At 40.8% G+C, this 23,026-nt stretch overlaps 1 long non-coding RNA gene across 5 annotated transcripts in view; it reads right to left on the minus strand.

The window, feature by feature from the left end:
• Positions 1–2,693: 2,693 nt before the first annotated feature.
• The window catches only part of LOC123857584 (uncharacterized), a 47,261-nt gene continuing 26,928 nt past the window's right edge, over positions 2,694–23,026 (minus strand). For all 5 annotated transcript variants that reach the window (XR_010406943.1, XR_010406942.1, XR_006793892.3 and 2 more), the window contains exon 3: positions 2,694–21,846. This is a non-coding gene — a long non-coding RNA (uncharacterized LOC123857584). The remainder of the gene's footprint in view (positions 21,847–23,026) is intronic.

Raw genomic sequence — 23,026 nt, forward strand, 5'->3', positions numbered from 1 at the left:
CCATTGCTGAGTAATTTTTTAAAAATTACACATGCACAGTAGTTTGCCTACAATTATATATTGAATAGACTTGTGGGCTTGCCTAGAAACCTTAATAACCACTTATAACACTGTGTGTGTGTGTGTGTGTGTGTGTATACATTTATCTATTTACATGCATACACACATATTCTTTTTGCAGATTTTTGGACAATAGCTTTTATGTAATATATCCAGTTTATCTTAGAAATTTGTTCTTCTTGAATAGATTTTTCATTTCCAAAGGTTGGCTGGTAAAGCACTGGCAAGACTCAACATGGTCTTGAACAGCATGCCAAAGATTTTGTATTTTATTCCCTGTATGATGAGGAGCCGCCCATGGCTTCAGAGGAGGACAGTGTCACAGTCTTAACATGATTACGGAGCAGTGCAAAGGCTGCTCTGATTAGGAGATCAGGGAGGTCAGTTAAGAGGCTGATTGAGAGCCTCAATTAAGGTGGCAGACGAGAGGAGATACCTGTGAGGATAATTTGGGGTAGATTAAGAGGACTCAAGAATGAAGTGGTGAGAGAAATAGAGGAGATCTAAGGATTTTTATTTTGGGTGAATGGGAGAATGATAAAACCATTAAGAAAGGCAGAAGGGATGCAAAATCTTCTAGGAGATAGAAATAGGCTGTGAAAAGTAGGGATCCGAAGGGGTACGTGCACCCCGATGTTTATAGCAGCAATGTCCACAATAGCCAAACTGTGGAAAGAGCCAAGATGTCCATTGACAGATGAATGGATAAAGAAGATGTGGTATATATATACAATGGAATATTACGCAGCCACCAAAAGGAATGAGATCTTGCCATTTGCAACGATGTGGATGGAACTGGAGGGTATTACGTTGAGTGAAATAAGTCAAACAGAGAAAGACATGTATCATATGATCTCACTGATATGAGGAATTCTTAATTGTAGGAAACAAACTGAGGGTTGCTGGAGTGGGGGGTGGGGTGGGAGGGATGGGGTGACTGGGTGATAGACACTGGGGAGGGTATGTGCTCTGGTAAGCGCTGTGAATTGTGCAAGACTGTTGAATCTCAGATCTGTACCTCTGAAACAAATAATGCAATATATGTTAAGAAAAAAAAAAGAAGAAGAAGAAGGTAGCGGGAGGGGAAGAATGAAGCGGGGGAAATCGGAGGGGTAGACGAACCATGAGAGACGATGGACTCTGAAAAACAAACAGGGTTCTAGAGGGGAGGGGGGTGGGAGGATGGGTTAGCCTGGTGGTGGGTATTGAGGAGGGCACATTCTGCATGGAGCACTGGGTGTTATGCACAAACAATGAATCATGGAACACTTCATCTAAAACTAATGATGTAATGTATGGGGATTAACATAAGAATTAAAAAAAAAGAAATAGGCTGTGAAAAGTCAGAATATAATGCAAGCCTCTTCCTCAATTCAAAAAAAAAAAAATCTATGTGCACCCAGTAATTTTGACATCTGAATCTAAAGCCAAACAAAAATTGAAGGACAGTGGAAGAAGAAGAAGGAGGAGGAGGGGGAGGAGGAGAAGGAGGAGAAGAAGAGGGAGAGGTGAGGAAGAAGGAGAAAAAAATGAAGAACATTATAGGGTTGATAATGGTTTTCACTGATGACCTACTTGATAGTAATAATCAAGCACATTAAATGTTATATTTCAGGGAGTGCTGGGCAGATGCTAAGTTTGTAACAACACACTCTTTCATTTCTGCAGATGTTGGAGATTTCCTCTCCCAATAGGACAGCCAGAAACTTGTTTGGAAAGACCCATACAAGGCACAAGCACCCCAACTACATCCTTTTCAAGATGCTAATGCTTTCTACTTTCATCCAAGACTCCCAAAGCTTGTGAGTTCAGTGGGCAAAGAATGAGGAGAGGCTGCTCTTGTCTGAGACCACACGGGCAGCCAACCATGCAGAAGGGAGTGGTTGAGGCCTCCAGCCCAGAAACGGTATACTCTACATAAAACCATATTCCCTTCCCATATCCCTCCCAAATACCCAAGCTGGCATAGGGAGTTTTTGACAATGACAATGAAACTTTCCTATGTTGTATCTACGAGTTTTGTTACCATATTTTCTAAGTCAGAACTCCAGATGCATGACAAATATAGTTGTACTAATGGCAACTAAAGGACGGGATATTTTAAAGACTCTCTGGAAAATCTAGTGTATGTGGTTGCCATGGTAAAAACACATCATTTAAAAGACTGATTCTATGAATATTTATTTGATACCTACAAGGTGCCAGGCATGGTTCTAGGTGCTGGCAATAGAATGGTGAACAAAATATACAATATGTTATATAATGGGAATGGGCATGCCACTGGGCAGTGTGGTGGATTTAGGATCTGGTCTATTAAGTTAAAGATATGATCCAAAAAGAACATGACTGGGTATGTAATTATACTGCAGATCTTTAACTTCTACTTGAATCCCCAAAATTTAAAAGGACCAATTTTAACTCTGCCCAGCTAATCAGTGATATAGTCTCCAACCACTAGTGGGAAATCATCTCTCCCTTCTCTGACTCCCTTGCACTTCCTTTGGTGGTCTGAAAAGCATTAGATTGTTCTATCACGTGTTATAATTATTTATATATATGTATTATCAATCTTTGTAGACTCCTTCAAAGCAGGCTGCTTTTGCTTCTCTCTCCAGGTCCCTTTCCTGATACTGTTCTTTTTTTTTTTTTTTTTTTAAGATTTTATTTATTTATTTGACACAGAGAGAGAGAGCACAAGTAGGCAGAGCAGCAGAGGGAGAAGGAGAAAAAGGGTCTCCCCTGAGCAGGGAGCCCGATGTGGGGCTCGATCCCAGGACCCTGAGATCATGACCTGAGCCGAAGGCAGTCGCTTAACCAACTGAGCCACCCAGGCGCCCCTCCTGATACTGTTCTTAATCCCCTCCCTTCTTCTCCTCCATTTGCCACATATCAATGTTTCTTCCATGCAGAACTCTTTGCTAGTCCCTTTATATGCCAAGCTCTTTCAGACCATACCTTTGCACACAGTTCCTTCTGATGGAATACCCTTTCCCTTCTTTGCTTTGGAGACCCATAACTCTTTTTTTTTTTAAATTAACATACAATGTATTATTTGTTTCAGGGGTACAGGTCTGTAGGAGAACCATAACTCTTTTTGGAACAATTAGCTCAGAAGTTAAGCCCTCCTTGACTTCTCTGGATCATGCCCTCTGGCCCTTGGAGGGCTCTAAGCATATCTCTGTTAGCTCACTTATCATCTTACTTGGTTTTTCACTGTTTACAGGTCTATAAGTCCTGGGGCGGAGTCCTTATTTTATCTATCTAGATCTCTGGGGCCTTGCACCTTCGCCTGAAAGAGGTCTTCAGTGAAAGTTGCTGAATATCTTACTTGCCTTCTGAATTGACAGGGAGACTCTATGACTCTAAGGCCCTCCTATATTCCCTCCCTCCCTGCCTCCCATACTCATTTGTCCTTGCTAGAAATTTCCCCCAGTGCTCACTCCTTGGCTTGAAGGCATTGTAACTTCTATCAGAACGCAAATATTATGTAGTGGATAGAGCACTGGATGAAGAAACTAGAGACCTATATTCTAGTTCCAACTCACTTTGCAATTAGTTCTGTGACCTCTGCCAAATCATATCATCTTCTTAGGTCTATGTTTCTTCATTTATAAGGTGGAAGTTGAACTCAAACCAGAATTATATCCTATTTTTTTTTCCTTCAGTGATAATTTTAGTCAAATGATAGTGGCCTTTCAGAGAACTTTGTTGAAGATTGTGAAGCTCGGATAAAAAAAGGCACTCAGCTGGAAAGACTATAGTGACTGTTTTGGACCATTTAGCACAGAAGTGAGAAGTGGGGCATGTCTGCCTATTATTTGCTGACAGTGAACTGAGTAGGTCTTTGAGCTCCTTTTAGTTCAAACACTCTACATGTCATGATCCATGTAAGATTATACGTAAAGTCAGTTCAATTTTGTTCAGACACTTGCCAAGTGTCTACTGCATGCTATGTACTGAGCAGGGCAAGATAAAAAGAAGAATAAATAATGCATGATCCTTGCCTGTAAGGGACTCTAGGTGATAAGTAGAGTAGGTATCATCTTCATTAAGCGGATAATAGGAACTAAGACTCCACCAAGGATCGGAGGAACTGGATCTCAGACTAACATGATTAACATGATTTTCAGTGCTTTGCACTTTTCCACTATACCTCACTACCCTTCATTTTAAAAACAAAGGGAAAGGAGATATTGCACTAAAAGTTTGGGTGTTTCCCATGCCTGGGGCATCATAGCAGAGGCCCAAGATGAATGGACAGTGTTAGAAACTTGGGAAGAAGTAGAAAAGGGAAGAGAAGAGTCCAGAAAACAAATTTCACCTGTTGCATGAGGTCTGGTCTTGGCTGCTGAACAGGAAGCCTTCATTGGGCCAAACTTATGGCAAGCATGCTTCCTCACATCCCATGTGCCTCAATTCTAAGATTTTCTGTCCCCTTAACAGTGATGGGGTTGGGGAGCGGAAATGACCCTTCTGGGATGAAACAGTGCAGGATAATTACTCAAATCAAATCCCATTGACAACACATCAGGCCATATAACCTTTGTGCCATGACAGTGTCCACCAATCAGCACCTTAGGGCATGGCCGTGTGCACTTGTGAAGTTTGGAGGAGAACTTTTATATCCATTTGGTTTGAAAATGCCACTATTTTCCAAGTACTAAATTTTTCTTAGTGAGATTTTCTTTTTTTTTTTTAAAGATTTTATTTATTTATTTGAGAGAGAGAGAATGAGAGAGAGCGAGCACATGAGAGGGGGGAGGGTCAGAGGGAGAAGCAGACTCCCCGCCGAGCAGGGAGCCTGATGTGGGACTCGATCCAGGGACTCCAGGATCATGACCTGAGCCGAAGGCAGTCGGTTAACCAACTGAGCCACCCAGGCGCCCGTAGTGAGATTTTCTAAGTAATGGCAGATGGCTGTTTTCTAGGCCATGTGGATGCATCTTAACCAACTGAGCCACCCAGGCGCCCCATGTGGATGCATCTTGATGGAGGTGGGGGTTGGTCATAAATCCAGAGTGTGGTCTCTGGACTCCACATGTTCAGATTCTTAATAGTGACCAGGCCCTGAGAAAATCGTTCATGTCACTAGACTCACATAAGACAGGCAGCCATGAAGAAAAGGAAGTTATTGATTGATAATGAATTTCCACACAGTAGGCAATGCACACAACACTAACATCATATGATCCAGTAAATTCATGGTACTGGCAGACCTGAGAAACCAGCCAACATTCAGAAAGTCACTAAGGGAGAACACAAAGTTATAAAAAAGAAGATTCAGTGAACTGAACATGATGTTTATTTTTGGCTGCAGTAACCTTAAAACATAGAATGTTGGAACTAAAAGGGACCAAGGTCACCTTAGCCAACTCTTTCATTTCACAAAAGGAGAAACTAAGGCCCAGAAATGAAAAGTGACTTGCCCAAACCCACATCATTGATATATTTTTCTTTTTATCCTACAGACATGTACAGAGTGCCAACCCAGAGTAAAGGTTCATTCTAAGCAAAGGAGAGCCTTTCACAAGCTCCAAAATCTAGTTTAGGAGATGGATATGCATAGAGTCAGTTCTCATACAGTATGATTAGTGCTCTAAGACAGGGGTTGGCAAAGATTTTCTGTTAAGGGCTGGATAGTAAATATTTTAAGCTCTGCAGGCCATATAATCTCTGTTGCAACTACTAGACCCCATTGTTGTAGCACAAAAGCATCCATAAACAAGATGCAAATGATAAAAGTGTCTGTGCTCCACTAAAATTTTATCTATTGCCACTGAAATTAAATTTAATATAAGATTCATGTGGCATGAAATATTATTCTTTTTTTTATTTTTTCCAACCACTTAAAAATGTAAAAACTGTCCTTACCTCATGAGCCTACAAAAATAGGCAGTAGGCTGGATTTAGCCTAGAGGCAGTGGTTTGCTGACCCTTGTCTTAGATGAACAGAAGTTCCAAATGATTTTTCACCATCTATGAAAGTATGATCTAGTTGGTGATCAGATTCTTTCCCCATGAATAAAAGGGAGGGGAAAGAGTGTATGCTTGTCAGTGCCACTCTGAAGAGGAAGGGTCACTGAGGTGGGTGCTTCTCACAAAGAATAGTAAAAGACAGGATGAGAGGAGTCCCGAAAACCCCTAGTTCATCCCCATCCCACCTCTATTTCCAATTAAACTCTGAATGCCTCCATAATCCTGAGCCAACTTTATTTACTTTTCACATTACAGAGACTCTAAGTTTTGTGTAGTTTCTTTCTTTCTTTATTTTTAAAGATTTTATTTATTCATTTGACACAGAGAGAGACACAGCAAGAGAGGGAACACAAGCAGGGGGAGTGGGAGAGGGAGAAGCAGGCTTCCCGCTGAGCAGGGAGTCCGATGTGGGGCTCGATCCCAGGACCCTGGGATCACAACCTGAGCTGAAGGCAAACGCTTAACTACTGAGCCACCCAGGTGCCCCTAAGGTTTGTGTAGTTTAAAATGTAGATTCCTCTGCAGAAGAGCTGGCCCTTTCTAAGGTTTCCACAAAACCATGTTTAGAGGGCGTCAAATGGCTACATGGAACTCAGTCCTTTCAGGAGTCAGGTAGTGTTTTGATAGCATTAGGGATGCCCTGCGGGTGGCCTTGGGGAAAGACTGACAACCTTCCTCTCAGAGAGATGAGCACACCGGCAGCATCTTACCAATCTTTGAATGCCTAGCCCTTCAGAACAGAGTTTGGCATTTCAGAACCACTAGGCTTTGTCATGGGCAGTTTCCCTGATGAAAAGGTATGTGCTCTTTCTCCTTATGGGAGAATTCTCTGGGTCTCAGTTTCCTCCCCTGTTAAAAAAAAAAACAAGAATCATAATAATCTCACCTACATCACACAGGTTTTTATGCGATCACATGCTTGGTAACACTCTGTAAACTGACTAACACTACATGAGCCACCACTTGCTTCCATCCACACTGTCCATAGTCAATAAGGCCACTTTATCTTTCTGGGCCTCATTTTCCTTATCTCAAAAGCCAGAAGGGTGAATTCAATGCTTCTGAGTTTCCTTCCAATTATACCACTCTGGCCCTGTGCCTTGTTAGGAAAGGAGCTTTTCATTGTATAGTGAGCAGTTTTACATTTATGATTGAAGGTGAAGGGCAGGAACAAAGAGGTCAAATATGGAAAAACAGTAACAACAACAAAAAAAGAGAAGACTAGAAGGGAACCTTGGCCCTATACAGGGAGTAACACCAACTGCCCTCCCGTTTGGTGTCCAGGATAAAATGTCTGCCTCCTTAAAAAGCAAAAAGGTCATGTTCTTTGGCATAGTCTAGATTTGCTTTACATGTGGAATGCTGAGTTTGAGAATCCCAACAATCTTTCTTTTCTCTCCTTATCAGAGTCAATCAATAGTTGGAAATGTTAACGAGATGGTCCATCCAGCAATTTTTAACAAAAGGCTCACTGCCCAGATAATTTAATGTGGAATATACACATTGCTCACATTGCTACGTCTTGCTTTTTTTTTTTTTTTTTTTTAACCTCTGCTGGGACTGATGGCTTCCACAAAGCAGACTATGTCCTATAACACCAGGGTCCTGCACAGATTTTTCCCTTCTTCCTCTCATTTTCCACTTTCATAAAGGAGTATGTAAGTCCATTGACCAGTTAGATGAAAGGCTGTCGTCTTTCCCTCTGAGGAAAGTGATGTTGTTTTTAAGGAGCCAGTGTGGAATGGGAGTGGGCATAGGGCTGGGCTGGCAAATAAGGGGCAGGTGAGGCAAGTGGGGAGATTAGAGAAACCTGTTTCTCTCCTTCCTCCACACTCCCGGCTTGAGGTGTTTAAGGAGGGGCAATGAGGATCCAAACCCAGGACCTATCCCGTGGCTCTAAAAGTTGTTTTCTACAAAGGAGAATGGATCTTGGTAGGGCTTTCTGGTGTACTAGACACCTTTGGTGTCCAAGAAATGATTCTAGGCCTCTAATAACAGGAAAATTGGAAACCCTATGAATTCTCTTGTGACATATATATTATAGGCCCACAGAGATAAAATAATTTACAAAAGCATGTACGGTAGATGATAGTTTCCTACAACTACAGGAGCCTGAGAAACACTTTTCAAGACATCTGGCTATTCAGCACATATTATCAAAAACCAGGAATGTCCCAACTAAATATCTTTTGTTAACCTTAATTATCTCTGAAATGAACAACTTGTGGTCCTCTGGCTATACCCCAAGCTTCCCCATCCCTGTGCATTTAGTCAAACTATTCCCTCCCTCCACTTTAACGACCCTTCCCTATCAAACATTCTTCTTACCACTGACCATGACTGGTCCAAATCCTACATGGTTCAAGTCCCATTTCAAGTACTGACTTCTTTATGAAGACTTCTCTTTTTCATTGGCTCTTGCTATAGGTATTTTTTTATGAGTTTATGTTTTGTCCCTCCCCCCATGAGGCTATCCATTCCTTAAGGCCTCCAACTAATCTTCATATTCCCTCATGTTCAAAACAATGCCTGCTTCAGGTCCTTCAACAAACTAGTCCTTCAAAGAAAAAAATCTGGGGCGCCTGGGTGGCTCAGTTGGTTAAGCGACTGCCTTCGGCTCAGGTCATGATCCTGGAGTCCCGGGATCGAGTCCCGCATCGGGCTCCCTGCTCGGCAGGGAGTCTGCTTCTCCCTCTCCCACTCCCCCCTCTTGTGCTCTCTCTCTCTCTCAAATAAATAAATAAAATCTTTAAAAAAAAAAAAAAGAAAAAGAAAAAAATCTGTTGATCATTTGTTTAACCAGAACACAATATCGAATAACCTCATCTATAAATGGAATGTTTGCACTATTTAGAAGTCTGAACCACAAAAAAGCTGTTAACAAAGATTTCGATTCAACGTAAATAACAAACTTCTAGAAGATTTCCTGAGTTCAACACATTCCAACTAAGTTTTGCACCTTCTGCGTATTTATCCAAGCAGCTGAATAAGTTCTGAATAATAAGCCTGAGGCATGGCAAGGTCTTCAATCATCAAGAAAGATTCAATTATATTCAGAGTGTGTGGTTTCCAAAGGAGGAGCATGGACCAATATTTTGAAAAGGCTTTCAACAAGACTGATTGAAATAAAATGTTTTCCTGAATAAATATTACTTACACGGAACATGCAGGCCCCATCCCCATCCTGGTTCACGAACTCTTTGCTTTAATTCCTTATCTCCCCAAATCATTAAGAAGGAGGGAGATGTGAAATGTGAGATGGACTGTACTAGGGACTGAATGTATCTTCCTAAAATTCGTATGTTGAAATCTTAATCCCCAGTGTGAAGGTATTAGGAAGTGGGGCATGATTTGGGGAATGATTAGGTAATGAGAACACAGCCCTCATGAATGGGATTAGTGTCTTATAAGCAAAGGCCAAGAACTAGCTAGCCCCTTTTCTGCCATTGCAAACCAGGAAGTGGGTTCTCACCAGACACCAGATCTGCCAGAGCCTTGATTTTGGAGTTCTCAGGCTCCAAAAATGTGAGAAGTAAATTTCTGTTAGCAGCCTGAATGGACTAAGAATATCTGTACCTGCTATGACCATGATGCTTTTTAGACACAATTTCAATCTGATCAGCGATCTGATAAGGCAGGTATTATATACACTTGTCTTACAGATGACAAAATGAGACTGAAGAGGGTAGTTAAGTAGCTGCTCCAAGGTCACAGACCTAAAAGTAGACCTACATCCAAACCCAGGTCTCATTGGTTTCAAAGTTTATGCTTTTGCACTGCACAATGCTGCCTTATGCAGTGTTTTCATAGCAATACAAATAGATGAGAAAAATTAGTTGAAATAAAAAAATTTTTTTAATGGAAATACGATGAGAAAAATTAGTTGAAATAAAAAAATTTTTTTAATGGAAATACAGTGTGGTGTCATGAAGCAAAACACTGGACCAGGTGATATAGAACAAGTAGATCCTACTCTGCTATGAACCACCTAACCGTATGATCTCAGCCAAGATACTCCATCTCAAAATCATAAAATCAGACTGTAAATGCTAAAAAAAAATGCATATTGAAAATCACTTACCCCTTCTCAATCTTCTCCCTCTGCAGAATTTGAGGCTCAGATGAAGCCATTTGTCTACAGTCACACAAAGGCACAATTTAGGTCTATCAAACCCATCTAGGGCTCCTTCCACTGGGTTGTGTCTCTCCTCCCTAGGTCTTGGTCTCTTTGTTTACAAAGCAAACCTCCAAGACTGTATTCTCTTAGTTTGGGCTGTTAGAGAGGAATACCACAGACTGACGGGGTGGCTCCAACAACAAACATTTATTTCTCATAGTCCTGGAGGCTAGAAGTTCAAGATCAAGGCCCCAGCAGATCTGGGGTCTGGTGAAGGAACTCTTTGTGTTTGCATATGACTGTTTTCTCCTTGTATCCTCACACAGCTGAGAGAGAGAGACAGATAGCATCTCTCTTGTTTTTTTTTCTTCTTGTTTTTAATTTTTTAAATTTGAGTATAGTTGACACATAATGTTACATTAGCTTCAGGTATACAACATAGCGATTGAACAAGTTTACACATTATGCTATTTTCATTGCAAACGTAGCTATACTGTACAATGCAATGACAATACCATTGACTACATTCCCTCTGCTGTACCTTTTATTGCCATGACTTATTCATTCCATAACTGGAAGCCTGTATCTCCCACTCCTTTTTATCCATTTTGTTCATTCCCCCCAGCCCTCTCCCCTCTGGCAACCATCAGTTTGTTCTTGTGTTTCTTCTTATAAGGGTACTAATCTCATTCATAAGGGCTCAGTGCTCAAGACTTAATTACGTCCCAATTACTGCCCCATCTCCTAATACCATCACGTTGAAGGTTAAGGATTTCAACATATGAATTTTACAGGGACACAAACATTTAGTCCATAACATGTGTGGTCCACTTAGACTGTGCTATACAAATGTAGAGGATTTTATTACGATTTCTTAGTGCGTAATGTAATGTGAAAGGTCTCAGAGATACTATGAGAGAAAGACCATACAGCCTCTGGCCTATGGGGGGGGAGGGGGGGAGTGGGTAGAGAAAGAGAGAGAGAGAAGGGGAGGGAAAATGGGTCCTAGAGAGAATCTTGTCCTTAGGGCTGCCTCAGATCCCAATAATATACATGAGTGAGTTTCTGTTCTTTATAACAAAACCAAAAAAACTAACTAGAAAATGGAGAAAAATCTTTATCTAAATTAACTTTTTCCAGAGCATCAAATGATACTCTGGTGTAGTGTATATAGGTAGAAACACCCAAATGCTAGCATTTTGGAAAAAAAGTTACATAATTCACCAAAAAAAGAGCATTTCCTCCTGGACCTCTCCTCAGACCTTCAATCTCACTCCTCCACCAAAATAACTATTATTAATGTAAAAAGGCGAAAAGAGCCAGCATGTGAGCTTTGGCTCAGTGAAGCGATGGTGGAACAGCCTTCCTTCCTTCTGACTGCATTTGGCTCCTATGTATTTCCTGCAGGTACATTTTTTGGCCTGGATCATCAGCGCAGTGTTTTGCTTAGCAACTGATGGGCTTTCATTGAAATACCTCTCTGCTTAGAGGGAGAAGACTTGCCTATGTCACCTTAGAAGTTAATATATTATGCTACAGTGGGGTGCAGCTAGAAAGTTATGAACAATATTTCCCGAAATGCTTTCACTGGGACCCTATCCCTGTGAGATGCTATGTGACAAAATGTCCCGAGGTCAAATAAGTTTGGGAAATGCTGCCTTCTGTATTGCCTTGTAAGGAGTCATTAATGCACAAGAACATGTTAAAAGTCTTCTCTGCTGGCTCCTCCTCTGTACCAGATTTCCCAATTCGAAGTGCCTTTGGGGGTTGGCTTTGGGCCTTAACTCCTCTCTACACTCTCCCTAGATGATCTCGTCCAGATCCATGACTTTAAATACCACCTCAATGCCAATGATTTCCCAGTTTATATCACAGACCTTTCTCCTAAGCTCCAGACTCCTAGATATATCTGTCTACTTGATAGTACCTCTTACATGTGTAATAGGTTTCTTGAACAGAATGTGGATAAAACAATCCCTTGATTTCCTTCACCCCTGTAAGTCTTTGCTTCCTTAGTCTTTGCTTGCTCAGTTAATAATTCTACCTTTAATTAACTGCTCAAGCTCAAGCCCAAGAGCTACAAATCATCACTGTCTTCTCTCTGGTCCCTATTTCCCACATTAACCCATCAGGAAGCCCTGTTTTCTTCACTCCTGAAAAACATGCTGGCACCATCCACATCTCTCTACCTGTTCTGACAACCCCATCATCATCTCTCAGGTGAGCTACTGTAAGAGACTCCTAACTGGTCTCCACCTGTAATCATGGCCTTTAAATTCCATTCTCTACACAACAGCCAAGGAAATTTCTTTTTTTCAAATTGTAGTATTAGATTGTGCTAAGGCTTAAAGCCCTTCATATTGCTTTCCACTGCACCAACGGTCAAATCTTCCTTCTTACCACGTCCTCTAAGATCATCTCCTGACATGCACTTTCCTGTTTGGTCAGTTTCTCAGCTCCAGCACAGAGGCTCTCTTTCTTCTTCCAACATGCCAAGCTTTGTCCTGCCAGGTCTGTGGACTCATTGTTCCCTCTGCTGTCTGTATTTCCCCAACTCCAGTTCTTCCCTGTAACATCACCCCTTAATGTCTTCACAGTCCCTACCATTATTTGAGATCTTACTTGTTTGTTTGGTCATTCACCTTTTTTTGGGAACCGCCTAGAAAGTGAATTCTATGAAGACAGGGTAGGGTTTTATCTGTTCTGCTCATTCTTCATCAGGATTTGTTCAGGGCCTGGAGCAGTGCCTGGCACATAATAGGCTCTCAATAAGTATTTGCCAACTGCATGAAATGATTTGAGAAATTATGTATTGGCGAAAACTGTGAAACTTAGTTTAACCCTACATTCTTCAAATTTATTTGAGCTCAGAACCCTATCTGCCATTGTAAAGAATATTCACTATCCCAGGGACCATTTCCTGGAATGCAGTTTGTTCTATGCTGATTTAATATCAGAATTGAGAAGAGTTAATGTTGGAGACCCAGTGGCTCTTCAACATCAGAACTTGAAAACCTCTTGTAAGCAGGCATTCTGGCAGGTCTTTGGGAGTCCAGGGTATTTTTATTAGGAGAATGATAGTTTTAAAAGTAAGTTATTGGGTATTTTTTCCTTGGGATATGGATTCAAAAAACTAAGCTAGCAGCTCAAGATTATAGGGCTCAGGGATAGATGAGGTGTTGGAGGTGGGAGAGAAGGAGTCCAGACAGGATATAGCAAAATTAAGGGATGTGGTTGACTAAGGGTAAATGAAATTGAGGCCCAGTAAAACTTTCCTACTTTTAATGGAATTTTTAGAAACAGAAACCTGCAGTTGGAAACTTGGCTATTTTTATATCATGTATGTTTTCTGTAATTATTTGTTTTCTGTTTTCCCTCATGTTTAGTAAAGCTGTTCTTGAAAATACCAGCCTGTCTTAGTTACACCAAGGAAAAACATTTTTGTCCACATTGAAAAATTTAAAGGGGAACCACACAGCTTTAGATGAGATGTGACCAGGTGATGTAGTGACATAGAGAATCTGGAAAACAGAAACCCAAAGTGAAGATGAAAGTCAAGCACAGAGTCAGGGGGAGTTGTCCTTTCCTTCCAACCTAGAAACACTCTTGATTTCAAGAGTCTGATTTGGTTCAGCTCTGATCTGTTTAAACTTTGGAGGGTTTTGTGCTGAGTCTTAATTAGACAAGGCTAATTCTTTACAAAGTCACACGCATGAAATATTAAGCTATAGAAGAAATTATCTAGTTGCACAAAAAGCCTTAGATGGAATGAGATGAGGAGAACTTGAGAGGTACTCTATGATTTGACATGTATGCAAAGAGTATGTAAGAAGTTCTGGGCATATAGCAGAGTGCTCTGAGTTTGGGCCTCAGTATTTCTTTCTTTTTTTTTTTTTTTTAAAGATTTTATTTATTTATTTGAGAGAGAGAATGAGAGAGAGAGAGCACAAGAGTGGGGAGCGGGAGAGGGAGAAGCAGACTCCCCGCCAAGCAGGGAGCCGGATGCGGGACTCGATCCTGGGACTCCAGGATCATGACCTGAGCCGAAGGCAGTCGCTTAACGACTGAGCCACCCAGGTGCCCCCGGGCCTCACTATTTCTTAATCCATGATTGTACTAAAATTGAGAGCTGGATTTTGTCTTTGGGGCAGGCTCTTGGAGAGACCAATGGGGGAGCATTTTTGGTCATAAGAATGAGTGAAACTTTGGGGAATAACCCAGATATAAAGGCCTAAGATTGGAGGATTTGGGTACAGTATTTAGTAAGATAAAGGGCTGGCCCTGTAGCAGATAGATTGCAATCCTGAAGGGATACTTAATGTTATTTGTGGTTGTTCTTTATTAGGTAGGATGTGGCCTTAGGGAGCATATTAGTCAGGGTTCTCCAGAGAAACAGAACCAATAGTGTACCTGTGTGGGGGGGGTGGGAGGTAGGGACATGCACATTCTACAGAGCCAGTGTCCCAGTTGAGTCTCATGCTGGAAGCTGCTGTAGAACTAGGAAGAGCTGATGTCCTAGTTTGCAGGTTGTCAAGTAGGAGAATTCTTTCTTATTCAGGGAAGGGTTAGCCTTGCATTCAAGTCAGGCCTTCAACTGATTGGGCAAGGCCCACTCACATTATGGTCAGCAATACACTTTACTTAGCATACTGATTTAAATGTTTGTCTCATCCAAAAACACCCTCACAGAAATACTCAGAATGTTTAACCAAATATCCAAGTACCCTGTAGCCCAGTCAACCTGACACATAAAATTAACCATCACAGGGAGAGAGGCATGTATACCATCAGATTTCCATCCAGGATGGTGAGCTGGCCCTGGAAATATGACAGTTTGGACAGAAGGATAGAGAGAATCAGACTCTATGCCAGACATAGCCAATAGATTCTCTGACAATGACACTTGAGATTTAGCTTAAGTTTTGTTTGTTTGTTTGTTTGTTTTTTTCTGTTTTGTATTTCCTATGTGTTATCTTTAAGCATTAGTGTTATGGGTTGAGTTGTGTCCTAAAACAGATGTGTTGGAGTCCTAACATCTGGTACCTCAGAATGTCACCTTATTTAGAGATAGGATCATTATAGAGATAATCAAGTTAAAATGAGATTGTTAGGCTGGTCCCAAATCTAACATGATTGGTGTCCTTATAAAGGGGGCAATTTGGACACAGAGACATGCATAAAGGGAAGACAATGTTAAGAGACACAGGAAGAACACAGCCATCTACAAGTCAAGGAGAAAGGCCTAGAACAGATCCTTCCCTCACAGCTCTCAGAAGGAACAACTCTGCCAACATCTTGATTTCAGATTTCTAGCTTCCAGACTTTGAGACAACAAACTTTTGCTGTTTTTTTTTTGTTTTTTTAGATTTTATTTATTTATTTGAGAGAGGGAGAATGAGAGACAGAGAGCACGAGAGGGAAGAGGGTCAGAGGGAGAAGCAGACCCCCCCCGCCGAGCAGGGAGCCCGATGCAGGACTCGATCCCGAGACTCCAGGATCATGACCTGAGCCGAAGGCAGTCGCTTAACCAACTGAGCCACCCAGGCGCCCCACAAACTTTTGCTGTTTAAGCCACTCAATTTGTGGTCCTTTGCTATGGCAGCCCCAGGAAACCAACAGGCTTAGTAAAATCTACTACACATAATACCTTGTGTTAACAACGCTTGGAAGGATGAAAACAGGAGCTGATGCACATACAGAGATTAAAGCTCCAGGGGTAGGGGGCAGGTGGAGAGGTGGAAGGGGAGGTGACACGGGGAGGAGAGGTGATGAGATGGCGCAAACAGGGAAGAAGTCTGGAGCGGTGAACTGTGAGCAGAGTCTCCAATGAGGTGTTGAGGATGATAATACTTTGCATACAAAATAATATTATAAATAAAGGTAGATCTCATTTAACTGTTGACAATATCATCACCAGAAAAATTTACTGGCTCCCCACTGAAAAAACTATTAATATGACTAGTTCATAGTGATCATTCCTGTGTTTGATCAGCTGAGAAGCATTTAATGGAGTTTATATTAACTTTAAAATGTTAAAAATTAAAAGGTTTAACATTGATGATGTTGAAAAGCAAAGGGCATATATTAACTTTGACAATGTTAAAAATTAAAGAAATTAAAGGGATAGTCTTTGGCGACATCTACATCAAACATGGAGGCACAAACATCTTGAGAGAGGACATATGGGAGCAGCAGTGACTACAGCATCACGTGTTGCAAATACGCCTCCTTGTCTGAATGCTACCACACAAGCATTTGGCAGTTTCCCGAGGTACCCCTTCCACTGAAATGTTGCCCTGGTATAGACACAGTGCATCATAAGGCCATATGAGTGCAAAAAGGAAGAATGGAAGGAAGGAAGGAAGGAAGGAAGGAAGGAAGGAAGGAAGGAAGGAAGGAAAGAAGGAAGGAAGGAAGGGAGGAAGGGAAGAAGGGAGGAGGGAGCAATGAGGGGAGAGATACAGGACCTTTTCCTACTCCACAGCCAAGTTCCTATCCATTTGAAACAACCAGATTTGGTTTCAGATAACACTATCTTTGGGATATTTAACAAATGTTGTGATTAAATTATTAGTGTGGGATAAAAATGTTATTTAATAATAATCTGCAAAAATTAATGCTTCTTTAGTGTACTCATTTCATGGTTTACTTCTAAAATCTTTGAAGCAGCATCTAATTTCAGAAAATAGAATGAAGATTCCTTGGAGGTCTAGAAACTAGATAGAAGGGAAAGAAATCCAATGACAGTATCTTGACATCTTTAATACAGAGTAATACTAATATGATAACAGCTATTCCTTTATTCTAAGGATTTCCATTTTAAAGGCTTGCTGTTATTAATTTTCCCTGCCTAGCTCCTTTTTAATTATAGTTTTTAGGGCTATGTGCATGACTTGAATTCTACTAAACACCAAATGATTTCCCACATATCTTAGTTTGGAATCTGTCTCTTTTAATAGACAGAAATTACTTCCCCCCAAAAGAGTGATACAGTAACAATGTCCAGACAGTCAAAATGAATGTCATTGTCCTTCTTCCTTATTGATGAATAACTACTGATGCTTCTAGTCTCAGGTATAGCTAGGAAAGAAATTGATAATGCATAACTGGGAATAGCTTTCTTTCCTGGGGCATGGAGTTGAAGGGTGGGGGTGTGGACCGAGTGTCCTTTTACCTTAAGGATCTGTTAGCACATCTGCAAGAAAAGTAGCTGATGTGTTTTCTAAAGAAATGTTTGAAAGATTTTTCCTGGCCTGGGATGGCCTGTATATAGGATATACTGTCTTCATGTCTCTAAATATTTTGCAAAAGAGTCTGATATCCACTCTACTTTGTGAAGTCATTTTTGTAAAGGACGTCCCAAATGAAATGAATGGCTGGGGCAATGATTTTGGGAAGGTCTAAACCAGTTCTGATGTAATGCTTCTTCCAGGAAAATCCCAGGACTTTTGGGGGTGCTTTTTTCTGGTTCCATTTCAAAATATGACAGCCTTGGGTAGACTTAATCCAGGTGGACATGATTATGCAGCCCTGTTCCACATCATTAGTGAGAGTAAATCCCTCTGCCAGAATTCTGCCAACACTGTTTCTAGCCAGACATCCATTAGTAAACATTGCAGTCTTAAAATATTGGTTGGCTTCTGTGGTTTGTCTGCATAATGGAAACTAGGTCCAGATTTTTTAAAGTATCAACACGAATAATCATAGAAATGCTGTTCTCCAAGAGATATAGTTAGAAATTTGAGGCATCCAGAGTAGAATTTTGGTAAAGATCTGTTTAATTTCTTATTTTTTTAAATTTAAAATATTCTTAATTGAAAATAGAAAAATATTTCTGGTTTTGTGATAATGCCAGTTAAGGTAATTCCTTAGCTCTAACTTTGACTTGCTCAGTATGGCTACTTTACGTTCTATATAGACATCAGCATACTTTGAAACATCTTTCTTCATTGTGAGTAGTTGATATTCCAAAGTAGGTATTTCTAACAAACTGAGAGGATTTAGTTGAAATGCACATTACAAATAATTGTCATATTTTACACATTTTTAAAAATGACAATCCTTTTAGTTAGCATACACTCCACAGTTTTAAAAACTCGCCACCCTCTTTTCTCTCTTTTGATCCTTGATGGCCCTATGAGGTGGAAAGGGAAGGCCATATCTGCCTTTTATAAGTGAGAAAACAAGCTCAAAGAAATAAAGAACTTAGCCAAGATCGTAAGTACATTAGGCTGCTTTCAAGGTCAGCCTGAAGGTCAGTGATAGTATTTTCTTAGTATTCCTTGTTGAAGAAGGAAAAACTGCCAGTTAGGTGGGAGGGTTCTAAACTCTGTAACTTGCACGTAAGTCCTTTGATCTCATCTAGCTCTAGGTCCCCCATGTTTGCTAGAACTCAGTTGTGATAGTTTCCTTTATAACATGTCTACAATGAAAGGAGTTTAACCTTAAAAGATTTACCACCCTGCAAGTAGTAAGAAGTCATAGTCCTCTCAGAAAGCCAATGTGCTAAGCAGTTTTTGAGGCTATTTCATAAACCTTGACATGGTTACAAAGATGAACTACATTTCCTTCTCAAATGAAGGACAACAAATACATAGGGATGATAAATTGTAGAGATCACCTTGGAAGCATAACATCCTTGGTGGGCATTTGTAAATAAGATATTGAACTTGCTGAGTCTCATTCCCTGGAAAAACCCTGTGAAAGTCCACATGTTCTTTTTTACAGTCATCACAACACCCCCACTGAGAGCTGCCCAGACAGGAATGATCATCCCATATTACTTACAGAAAAGCCAAAGGTTCAGAGATCAGTGGACTGATCAAGGTCCCAGAGTGAGTCATTAGGAGAGACTAACCTCAGGGCTTATTTCTTCTTGATTTAAATGACTTGCTTGAGTTAATCAGAGGAAAATATTTGGAGAATGAGGACATTTACAGCATAAAATATGCAGGTAATGAGGATTCAGCGTTATTCCTCATTCTGCTTCTAACTAGTTATGAGATTTGGACAACTTACTTAACCAGACTGGGCCTCAGTATCATTCCTGGAGAGATGAAGCAGTTGAACTAGATCAGGAGTTTTCGAACTTCATTCTTTTTAAAGGAAACTCTTAATGCCATAGACATTCATTCAAAATACATTGTAATGTTATAAAATTAATTGATAAAAACTGAGATGCATACAATACTACCTCCTCCTTGGTTTTCCCCACCTCCTACAGGATTCCTTGGATGCAGTCTAAAAACCATGGTATTATGTAATCTGAAAGTTACTTTCTGTTCTAAAATTCAATGTTTTTATGATTGGAAGCAACTAGCTTTCTAATCTGCTACCTGCTCCCATCCCCTATGGCATCTGGTGGTATAAAAGAGCTCCAGACTGGAAGTCTGGAGGAGCTGGGTGTGGACCTGTGCTCCACCCACCAATTATCTATGTCATTTTAATCAAGTAGCTTCACCTCTCTAAGTTTCTGTCTCCTCATCTATAAAATAGAAATAGTAGGGGCGCCTGAGTGGCGAAGTCGGTTAAGCGTCTGACTCTTGGTTTCCGCTCAGGTTGTGATCTCAGGGTCTTGAGACTAAGCCCACATCAGGCTCTGCGCTCAGCACAGAGTCTGCTTAAGACTCTCTCTCCCTCTCCGTCTGCCCCACCCCCTGTCTCTCTCAAATAAATAATCTTGAAAAATAAAATAGCAATAGTAACCTTTCCCAAGTAAGAGTGCTTTGTAAACTGTAAAAGATTGCATAAATGTATAATGTCATTAGTATTATCTTCTTTGCACAACACCCTTCCATGGGGAGATGGTTTTATCTTCAGAATGATGCAGAAAGTCAACATGGGTTGAGCTGTTCTTTGGCAAGCTTGCCTATGAGTACGGGTGGTATCTATCATACTTCAGCTTCATCTTCTCTGAGAGCTGAAAGCTAAGTCAGTAGAGAAGGTGTGGGCTATCGATACAGCAAATAATTAAACCAAGGAGGCACCATCATTAAGTTTAAAGGGAAAACTTGTTCTCATAATCTGACCTTGATAACAGGACCTGGCTATATTTCCCCTCTGCACAAAGCTATGACCCATTAATACTTGTTGTCATTCAATGAGTGCTTACTACATGCTAGACACTGAATTTTACATGAGTTATCTCAATCTTATAAGAATCCTCTGCAATGATGTTATCCCTATTTTATTGTGACAGATAACCAATAAAATGGGGTATTATTCCTATTTTGTAACTTAGAAAGGCTAATTAATTTGCTCAGGTTCATATCATGGGCAAGTGGCAGAACCTGAACTCTGAATTCAAAACTTGGAACCACTTGCCTCTCTATCTCCCAGTTGGAAGAAATGATTTTTCTCACTCAGCATGAGGGCCCAAAGTCTCTATTCCTCTTTATCTTTGCAGTGCCTTAGTCAGCTCTATCTCTTCATTTTTATTATTATTTATTTATTTATTTATTTATTTATTTATTTATTTTTTAAAGATTTTATTTATTTATTTGACAAAGACACAGTGAAAGAGGGAACACAAGCAGGGGGAGTGGGAGAAGGAGAAGCAGACTTCCGCTGAGCAGGGAGCCTGACGGGCTCGATCCGAGGACTCTGGGATCATGACCTGAGCTGAAGGCAGACGCTTAACGACTGAGCCACCCAGGCACCCTATTATTATTATTTTTATTCCTCCGTTCAAAAGTGCTCCATTCATCTTCATAAAACTCAAAGGTGGAAAGCACCTATTAGTCATTGATGTCTCCCCCTCCCCCACCCCATCTCCTGCTTGTCCTCTCTAGTATGTCTTCTGCTCATGAGTTAGGGAATGGAGCCACATCCCTTACCTTGGGGAGTTAGTCCCATAACTAATTCATCTCTGTCAGGAAGATTTTCCTCTTAAGCACATCCTCTTCAATTTTGCATTCTACCCCATTTTTTCTCTCTGTGGGCTGCACACTTCAGCTCTTCAGATCACACTGCCTAAGTCTGCCCAGGTTCTCAGCAGTGATTTTGCCTAGCTGCCTCTTCCCCTCACACTATGGCCAGAGTATTTTTCTTATTAGTACCTGGAAGATGCTTTCCCCAGTGGACAGAAGCAAAGGTGAGCTACAGGGGTTGCTGGGAAAGAAAGGGAGGAGGAAGAGGAGTGAGCACAAGACTTGAAACCTGCTTAGTCAGCAAACCTTGGACCCAGCTCAGCTTGGACATTTAGGTGCCCCCTCTGCGGGCAGCAGAGGCATTTACTGTCCAGCTATGCATGATTCCATGAGGATGCTGTGCCAGGCTCTAAACCTGTGCCAGGAGTCACAGAAATAAATGGAGTGCATCATCAGAAGAAGACCGTGTGGGGCAGTGGACAGTATGTCAGCTTTGGGATTTGAAAAATCTAGTTTAAGTTATTGCTCTTGTTTTTACATAGCTATAGGGAAACAGTACCTACCATCGCTGTTTCTGTAAAGATTCTAGACAATGACCGGGCATACAGTAGGCATTCAATCAATGAGAACTCTTATTTCTCAAAGCCCTGATTCTAAATAACTTGTTATAACCATGTCCTCATAACTTTGTATCCTATTTGGTGTGTCTAGGCAGCTGTCCTTACCTCTTATTCTTCCATTCTTACTGTGCTGCAAATCAGTTTAGAGTAGGCTCATGTTCTGGTTTCACCTCAGCATCAGCAACTCCACAAGGTTCACAATTGCCTAGAAAGCAGAACTCAGATATTAGCTATCAGATCCAAATCAGCATTAACTTTGCTTTTCAATTTTCACTTTGATGTGAACCTTTCCATTGACATGCTGAAATAGATATAGATATCAATCTATTTGCCATCTTTGTTACAAGCTTTGCATGTATGTTGACCTTTCTCATTTGTGTCAAGGAACCATTCCATGTGCACGGGTATTGGCAGTAGTATCTTAAGAAGCAAATGGAACCCAACTTGGGCAAAATATTTCACTAAACACTCTTTTCAAATGAATGCACAAGACCATTCTCAGCCAAAGGAAACAACTTCTTTTGGGCAGCTGAAATCTACTCATTTAACAAATATTTATTGAGAGTCTACAATGCACAAAAAGGCCTTGTAGGCACTGGGATACACTGGCTGACATGGCAGACATGCCTCATTGAAACAAATCTCCTCTCTCATGGAGCTTAAATTACAGTGGGAAACACACAATAAACAAGAAAACACATAAATAAAGAAAATTTTAATTTGAGATAATGATGATTGCAATGAAGAAAGCAAAACAAAGTGATATACGGTGATTAGAGAAGCTTTTTTTTATTTTTTTAATTTTTTTATTATTATTATTTTTTAAGATTTTATTTATTTATTTGAGAGAGAGAGAATGAGAGAGAGCACATGAGAGGGGGGAGGGTCAGAGGGAGAAGCAGACTCCCTGCCGAGCAGGGAGCCCGATGCGGGACTCGATCTAGGGACTCCAGGATCATGACCTGAGCCGAAGGCAGTCGCTTAACCAACTGAGCCACCCAGGCACCCTTTTTTGTTTATTTATACATTTATTTTTACCTTAATTTACAAATCAAACTAATAGATGCACATTGATTAAAAAAAAAAATCAGAACTCTCCCCCAAATCTAATGAATAGGGAGAGAAAAGGTGGGAAGGCTTTTCTGAGGAGCTAATAACTGAGCTGAGACCTAAATTGGGAGGAGACATCTATAAGAAGGCCTGGGGAAAAGTATATCAGCAAAAGGAAACAGCAATCCAAGGGCATTGAGTGAAAAGGAGCATGGTGTACAGGTCCATCGGAGAGAGGAAATGACAATTTAGTTAGGGTAAATTGAACAAAGGGTTGAGAAGTAGGAGGTGAGATTGTAGACGTAAGCAGAGGCCAGACCATATAGGCTCTTGCA

This window comes from Mirounga angustirostris, unplaced genomic scaffold (assembly GCF_029215605.1).
Source record: "Mirounga angustirostris isolate CCGP_5_RB_7025 unplaced genomic scaffold, mMirAng1.0.hap1 SCAF_13, whole genome shotgun sequence".
In the NCBI taxonomy this organism is placed as follows: Eukaryota; Metazoa; Chordata; class Mammalia; order Carnivora; family Phocidae; genus Mirounga; species Mirounga angustirostris.